Source organism: Somniosus microcephalus, chromosome 22 (assembly GCF_052327205.1).
Source record: "Somniosus microcephalus isolate GS21.2 chromosome 22, FLI_Smic_1.0, whole genome shotgun sequence".
Taxonomy (NCBI): domain Eukaryota; kingdom Metazoa; phylum Chordata; class Chondrichthyes; order Squaliformes; family Somniosidae; genus Somniosus; species Somniosus microcephalus.
This window is the reverse complement of record NC_141008.1, coordinates 21,677,337-21,686,332: the sequence shown is the minus strand read 5'-3', so window position 1 is coordinate 21,686,332 and position 8,996 is coordinate 21,677,337.

Sequence of the window (8,996 nt, the reverse complement as noted above, 5' to 3'; positions counted from 1 at the left end):
CAAACCAGGGTGGATTTTGAGAATTTCAAGCCTACCTCCCAAACCAAGACCAAGCAGCCAACCAGCTGCCCCGACCCCTTGGCCCCATTGGGACATTTTACTATGTTAAAGGCGTTATATAAATACAAGTTGTTGTTGTTGTTGTTGTTGTTGTCCCCAGTGCAAGCCAAGTCACAGCAAGAAACCTGGATGGATCAACAACCCCCTCCTACCAGCACCGTGTAATTAAGATGTACAATGGCTTCATAAAATATATGCGTGAATGCATTTATCCTGACAAATGAACTTTTAAAAGTTTCAAAAATATTTCAAGTTACCTGCACTGTCAGCTGTGGCTCAGTGGGCAGCACACTTGCCTCTGAGTCAGAAGGTTGTGGGTTGAAGTCCCACTCCAGAGACTTGAGCACAAAATTCTAGGCTGACACTCCAGTGCAGCACCGAGGGAGCGCTGCACTGTCAGAGGTGTCGTCTTTCGATGAGACGTTAAACCGAGGCCCTGTCTGCTCTCTCAGGTGAACGTGAAAGATCCCATGGCACTATTTTAAAGAAGAGCAGGGGAGTTATCCCTGGCGTCCTGCCCAATATTTGTCCCTCAACCAACATCACTAAAACAGATTATCTGGTCATCATCACATTGCTGTTTGTGGGACCTTGCTGTGCGCAAATTGGCTGCCGCGTTTCCTACATTACAACAGTGACTCCACTTCAAAAAGTACTTCATTGGCTGTGAAGCGCTTTAGGACGTCCTGAGGTCATGAAAGGTGCTGTAGAAATGTAAGTTATATAAATGTAAGTTTGTTTGTTCTTTCTTTCATTTACACAAAATAATCAGCTATTGCAACACAATTTGGGTTTGCAGAAGGGATTGGTGCTTGGCCTGTAACTTATGCTGACTCTTGTATACTGCTCATCAAAGTAAGTACAGACATGCTCCGAATAGGTAGTTTGTTTTGTTTTGCATTAGTCAGGGGCAGTGTGGCCCAGAGGAGATGTAATGGCCAGTGATGGGGACCCACATATCTCAACAGCACCCTCTACTGTACAAGTGCAACATTACAATTCCCAGCAAATTCCTTTCCAGGCTGGGTTTCACTCGGCTCGACAGCAGAGAAGCTCTCCTTCTTGTCTGAGGCTGTGCCTCTGTCCGGCTCTTACACTGAAAGATTCTTAGCCACAAAAGCACCGAGCCAGCCTGGTGATAACACCACTTAGGCACTCGTTCCTTGCTCTCCCCCACCAATATCCTGAAAACCCGTGATATAACTTCACTATGGACAGAGATCTATATTCATAGCACCATTGTTCCACATGGCGCTTACTCAGATTTTTACTTTGTTTTATTTAACATTTCAAAAACCGACTGGCCCCCGTTGACATTTTTTTTTAAATTGCGCAAGATTTCCAAAACTCAATAAATGCATATTTTTTGGAGGACAAGTGTAATATAAATCACAATTCTATTGATTCCCGATATCTGTTTTTTAATTTATAAATAGAAAATATTCAGCGGGTCAAGCAGCATCTGACCTACTGAGTATTTCCAGCATTTTCTGTTTATATTTCTGATTTCCAGCATCCGCAGTATGTTGCCTTTTATATCAGTTTTAATTTAGTCTATTTTAAGTTGGAAATTCTCCATGGCTTTGACTAATGTTTTCCCCTCTCCCATAGGATTTGAAAATCCGGTTTGGAAGGATTAAAGTTGGAAATTGATGGACTCGCGACCTCTACCAGCTAGAAGGACAAGGGCAGCAGGCTCATGGGAACACCACCACCTCCAAGTTCCCCTCCAAGTTACACACCATCCTGACTTGGAAGTATATCGCCGATCCTTCATCGTCACTGGGTCAAAATCCTGGAACTCCCTCCCTAACAGCACTGTGGGAGTACCTTCATCACACGGACTGCAGCGGTTCAAGAAGGCGGCTCACCGCCACCTTCTCAAGAGCAATTAGGGATGGGCAATAAACGCTGGCGTTGCCAGTGATGCCCACATCCCATGAATGAATTTAAAAATGCTGTAAGTGACAATGTATTAAACAGACAGAAAAATTGAAGGTTACAGACACACTGGGCTGGATTTTACCAGCCCTGAGGAGGCGGGTTTGGAGGCGGGACTGCTGGGAAAATCAAAAAGAATGGGAGCATGGACCCGACTCCTAACGGCGGGAAGAGGATTATAGCCACTTAACTGCCTGTTAACAGGTAGTTAACAGGCATTTAAGAGGCTTTTTCCCATTTTGAGACTTCTGATGCGAGCTTCCCGACGTCAGGGAACCCCGCCAGGGTAAGTGAGGCGTACTGTGGGTCTGTTGTAATGTTTGTGCATAGATGACAGCTGCAGAAGTGGTGTGAATGATGCAATGGGACACTGGTGAGTATCAGAGGTAAGGAAATGTTTCTGTAGGTGACAAACTTTGAAGTGTTTGTGTGGCCTCACCTCATTGGGAGAAGTGACAGATTGCTTCTGTACCCTCACCTGCAGCTGCCATCTGTTTTATCCTAAGGAGAGAGTCATTGGAGAGCCTAGGTTCAAGGGCTCACTTTTGTACAGTGATTGTCAGTGTTTGACAGCACCTCAATGCTGTCAAACACTGTCAACCCATCTGTCAAGAAGAAATGGTACATGTCCCTTTAAGAAAACCGGCAGATGAAGCGTCATCAACTGACGTCATCTGACACTGGTTTTCCCTTAATTGGCAGCAAGCCCGCAGGGCGGGCTTAACAAGGACAATCCGGGGAAAATAGCGTCTGTGCATCGGACGTCGCTGGGGGCGGGACTAGAACCCAGAAGACAGCAGTCCCGCCCCCAACTCGTCTCGGTGAGTAAAATCCAGCCCTCTGTGTGTCCCCCATTCTCCAACAGGCAGCTGACACTCACTCCACAGCCTCCGAAATCAACAATGGCCAGTCGAGAGGTAACAGAGGACTGAGCCCGGCAATGGAGCTATAAGCCAGCACGGGTTGGCGAATTAAGGAAAGCAGACTAGATTGGTGGGAAGTGAGGAGAACCTGTTATAGTTTGTAATTATATCATGTACCACAAGGTAAATCCTGGGAGGCTGCCCTCCTAGAGCAGAGCTTCACTCAGCAGGAGTTTCTTAAATATAACACACCCTAAGTTACATAGCTGTACTAACCCTATATATAAAACAAGCCCTGAGTTACATAAACATAATGGCCCGTTAAATGCGATCAGCGGCGAAGCACAGTGCAGCCAGTGATGGAGCAGTGAATGACTGACCACAACTTCAGGATTTACGTGTTAGGATGCGCAGGCGCTGCATCCTGAAGTTGCGGTCAGTTTCAAAGGGGTAATAACGGCGAATCCTGTTCGTTTGCTGTTATTACTCACCGCAAATTCTGGGCCATTATCTCTACATAAACACACATGGATATAATAACCATATACGATGTACACCCACAAGAAATCTCTGCTTCCTGTGACATCTGACAGTGCGTGTTTTCCAATCTCCTCACACTTAGATCATTCTCTCCTGCTCCAACAGCAGGGGAATGTATTGGCTCTTTCTCACTTTCCTTATTTGTTTTCTGCGTGCTACATGCGCTCTGGATGGTGTGGGGAAGAACTCCAATAATCTCGGACCCAGACCGTGTGCCCTGTGGACCATCATCGGCAGACCAGGCTTTGACGGGCGACAGTGCACAGACTAGGAGGTGGCAGGTTCAATCCCTCACTCTGTAGCTGACAATAGTTGGGACAATACAATTGGACTCAGTGCCCTTGATTTAGGGAGGGAACGTATATCACCCAGGGTTTCTGTCTGTGACTGCTACCTAGTGACTATTGGAAAGTGTGTGCGTGTAGACATTGGGTGAGGACAGGACTGAGCTCTGGTCTAATGCCCTCTATGGTTGAATATCCTGCCAACTCTCTGAGCAATAAATGATGACTAGCTGTGGCGCTGAGGTACCAGAAGAATGGCGGTGCCCATCAAACAGAATCCAGCGCCTTCAGGAGAGGCGGAAAGAGAAAGGAGAACATTTGGGGGGTCCTAACGGTCACCTTCAGTTTTAACCCTTCGCTACAAAGACGCAGGTTTGGGATCGGAGTTAAAATGGAGGTAGTTAACCAACTGCCTCGTTCCCGCTCCGCCACCATTTTAACTCGGGGCCTTCTGCTGAGTGTCCACCGAAATCAGGCAGGAGCCTCATGGATCCATGCCAATCGGGAACTGATAAAATACATAGCAGCCTTGTGCAACTTTAACATCCTATTGGGTGGAGCGTGCGCCATGGACGCTCATTATATCTGTCGGGCAAGAGGAAGAGGCTTAAATGGGGTAAGCGTTAAAATATTTGTGTGGGGTCAGGAGGGCAGGGTGATCCTCCAGGCTTCACGAGAATAATGTGGGCTGGGATTCCCCCCACCCCATACCCCACCTCTGCGATCATATCCCGCCCCCCAACCGACCTTTCTGCGACTGGGTCGGCTCCTTGGCCCCCGATATTGCGCCGGCCCGGAGCCCGCTCAATGATGGCAGCTCGCCGGATGTATGTTAATGAGGCCCAGGCCTCAAACGGGACCGAGCCTCCCGCCACAGGTATCAGGCACCCGGCCTGCCTGTGCCGGCGATCGTTAACATCCAGGGACCAGTGGATAGCAAACAGGAGCAGGAATCCCATCGGACTCCCCCTCTTGCCCAGGGTTGCTGTAGCTAATTGCAGCATTCCCTCTCCCATGCCCTGGTCTAGAGCCATTAATATGGGGTGACCATCTTTTCTAAACCAAATCCGAGGACACACAGGGTCAGAGCACAGCAAAGTAGCCAGGACGGAACATGTAGGTTGCGCAGCGTAGTGAGGCAAAAATTTTTAGCAGCGCATATACCGTAAAAGTGCAAAAGAAACGTGCATACAATTACATCACACTATTGAAGCCCGTTCAGACATCATTTATAAATAATACAACAATACTGCTCAGTCCATTGAGCTGAAGCTGTGAGTATGTCTAATGGTGTGATATGCATATATTCCAATGAATATGGCCCTAGTCTATTCGGGGACGAGTTTTGTGAACCAGGGACTCTTCCAAGGACATTGTTTACCACGGGACACAGTACCTCATCCCGGGACTGTCCCCGGAAAACCCTACATTAATAATGCACAGTTTAGGGATCAAGCCTGGGACCTACCTGGCCAGTATGACTCTGTTCGATATCCAGCAGCTCAATGAATCACAGAAGGGAGGCCATTCGGCCCATGGTGCCTGTGCCGGCTCTTTGAGAGAGCTCTCCAATCATTCCCACTCCCAATGTTCCCGCTAATTTTCTTTGGGGGCGCGGCCATTCAGTTTCTCATGCACGCGCGGTTATTTCAATAGTAAAGCCGTTGGGGGCCTGCGCGGGGCCTCCAACCGTGCAGCTTAACGGAAACATTGCCCACTCCACCACCGCTCTCTCTCCATAACCCCGCAGATTTTTCCTTTTCAAGTATATGAAAGTTACTATTGAATCTGCTTCCACCACCCTTTCAGGCAGCGTATTCCAGATCATAACCACTCGCTGAGGAATCGCTACACTCATGAAAACTCCTTAATCATTGTCCATAACTTGAAAACCCGATCTGACTCACTGTCTTAGGAACAGATGGTTGTAGGAACAAGGCTGATGGCGCTGTCGAGCATTGGAACAGTAGCTCAGAGCTGTAGAGAGTGTCGGGGCACTGGCTCAACCGTCCCCACTCTTCTCAGTCACCAATCTCAGCCACTCACAGGCCTCCACATTCAGAGGGCCGGAAGCCTCTGAAGGAAAGTCACCTCTGACCTCCCAGCAACTGGGCAGTGGCTTTGGGGACAGGACACCCACGACCTATTGCCCACAGGTTACGCTTTGCCCATAGATACCAGAAGCTGGAGAACAATGGGGAGGGGAGAATTAAAAACTAAGACAAAGGATGAGGATTATGAATTGAAAGCTTTGCAATTATTCAGCTCACTCTGTTGTTCGAGTCCTCTTCTGGTCTTCTAATGTATTCCCTCACATGCCTGTACCTCTATTGGAGAATACAGACAGGAGTATCATATAATATCATCTGCAGTCCTAACATCCTAAGGCCTAGAAATTCATTGTAGCCACTTTTGGGGCGGTAAAGTTGGGCGGCCGCTAAAGTTTGCGCCCGGCGCAAAATCGAGGCCACTTCTCCGATATTCATTAGCTTCGCCCTAAGAGTTTGCTCGAGCACTAAAACTGGCGCTGCACGCCTCTCTTTAGGCGCTAAGCCGGAGGTGCTGAGCGAGAGCGCCGAGGCCGGGCGCAGCGCAGGTGCGGCCATCTCGTGATTGACAGCAGACACCCTGGCGCCGGCCAGCTCTTAAGGGGGAAGGGTCGACTTGGTCTGCTGCCACGCCCTGGATAGTGGAGCCCTCCAGCTAGGCCTGAACACTGCTGCTGGACCCAAATAGCGCCTGAAGCCATGCAGAAGGCCCGTGAACGAGCGCAGCGCTTCTCAGAGCTTGATCTGAGTGTGCTGGTTGGTGCTGTGGAGAAGAGGCGCCATATTTTGTACCCGGACAATGGCAGGAAGGCGCCGGGCCGCGTCTACCGGAGAGCCTGGAGGCATGTCGCCAGCAAGGTGTCAGCCAACAGCGAGGTCCCCAGGAGTGGTGTCCAATGCCGCAAAAAGTTTAATGACCTCACTCGGATTGTCAGGGTGAGTACCCTTTCCAGTGTCCTCCTCATCCTTGCATGTGCACCTCAAATTATGGGCAAAGGGACCTGAAAGCCCTAATGGCCAGCCCTCATGCAGCAGCTATGGGACAGGCATGAACATCAATTGCACATTCTGCACTTAACACACTGGCCAGGCTATTCCACCATGGGAGGCAGTGCACACAAGATCAGGGCTACACACTGTACTTAGAGGCCGTCCTTTCTCTTGCAGGCCAAGCTGGCCAATAAGAAGAAGAGCCGGACTGCGACCGGGGGAGGCCGACCCCAGATCCAGCCGCTCACCGAGCTGCAACATCACGTGGAGCGCATCATGGGTGGCCGGGTGATTGGGCCCGTTGCATGTGGAGATGCCGACCCTGTTCTGGGCACCAATGGTAAGGACATCAGCTTTTGGACCTCTCTCGCCCCACTTGCGCATCAGATCTACATCCTTTGCCACTGTCCGACCAATGCGCTGAATGCCACCACTCATGCATCCCTCGCTGACGCCCTCTCCTCACTCTAAAGCTACTCTTGTGCCTTCCTGCTTTCAGATGGTGAGGAGGAGGTCCCTGAACTTGCCAGTGACAGCCCCTCAGAAGAGGAGGAGAGGGAGGAGCAAGAGGAAGGCGGCCCATCAGGGGAACCCTCAGCCGCGGCAACCCATGCGAATGTAGGGGACACGTCTTCCCTGGAGGGGAGTGTGGCGGAAGTGTCGGAGGGGAGGGGAGCTCATGGGACCTGCGGCCTGCAGAAACGCGGGAGGGGGGTGGAAGCTCAGCGGCCTTCTGCCCAGAGGGGGGAAGGGTCGGAGGGGAGTCCAATTGCTGGGCCCAGCGGCGTCCAGCAACGCAGGAAGGGTCGGCCAGCTCGGCGGCCTTCTCCCCAGAGGGGGGAAGGGTCAGAGGGGAGTCCAATTGCTGGGCCCAGCGGCGTCCAGTAACGCAGGAAGGGCCGGCCAGCTCGGCGGCCTTCTCCCCAGAGGGGGGAAGGGTCGGAGGGGAGTCCAATTGCTGGGCCCAGCGGTGTCCAGCAACGCAGGAAGGGTCGGCCAGCTCGGCGGCCTTCTCCCCAGAGGGAGAATCCGGCCTCCAGTCCGGAGATGGTCTTCGCCGAGGAGATGGAACACCTCGAGGACTTGTCCACGGACTTGGAGCGCCGGCACACGGAGCTCATGGGGGTAGTGGCACGGTTGCCTGAGGCCATCGAGTCCCTCTCTCGGAGTGTGACCGACGTCGGGGCCTCACAGGCCATCAGTTTGGCGGCATTCGGGGCAGATCAGGCAGCGAGTCGGGCGGCATTCGGGGCAGCTCAGGCAGCGAGTGGGCAGCTGATCAGTGGTGCCGTGCAGTCACTGGGTGCTCTGATGAGGTCACTGAACAGGGCAACACGGGCACTCACTGCTGCCACACTCGCTGTGTCAGCCAGGCATCGCCAGGGCACCTGGCGCGCTGCAGCAGCACAGCGGTCTGTCCCTCGGCAGATTGGTGCGCATGCTGCAGTGCTGGCCCGGGCGAGTGCCAGTGTCTCAGGTGACCAGCGAGCGCCTGCCATCCGCCAGCTTGCCCCCATTCCTCCAGCCGCCACTGCCACTCCCCCAGTGGAGCTGCCAGGAGCTGCTGCAGCGACTGATGCTGGCCAGCCACAGCTGCAGCATTCAACAGCCGCCCGCTCGACGGCCAGACCTCGACTAGGCCGACCCCCAAGGGCATCTGCCGTCACGACATGTGCCCCTCAGGAGCCTGCCCCCAGCCTTGCAGCAGCCAATGGCCTTACTTTGAGGAGGAGCAGCAGGGCGGGCAGGGGCCACACAAAGATGGCCAAGGCATCGCCCTAGCGGGCCAAAAAGTCGAATGTGTGGCCAGTTGTGTTTGTTTTTTGAGGCCGAGAATTGGATGTTTGTTTTTTGAGGCCGAGAATTGGATGTTTGTTTTTTGAAGGCTGAGAATTGGATGTTTGTATTTTGAAGGCCGAGGATGTGATGTTTGTTTTTTACGAAGGCCGAGGATGACAGCCATTTTAGTTGCACTGTTTTGTTAATCCTCTCCAGGTTGTGGGAGCGAGTAATGTGTTTGAGTGTTTTTTGGGGGTTTCGTCTGTTTTTGGTTTTCATGTGGGAAGGGCCCTGAGTTTGTACAATAAAGCATTTTATTTATTAACATTGTCCATGTTTGATCTTTGAAGTGTTTGTTGCCTCAACCGGCTGAGGGCTTGCGGAGCGGCTGCAATCATGTTCTTTCATTGGCACAAGCCATTCCCTGACAGGGGGCCTAGAAGTGACGTTCAATAAGCCGCCGACGGGCGGCCCTTGGACCTTCTGCCTCC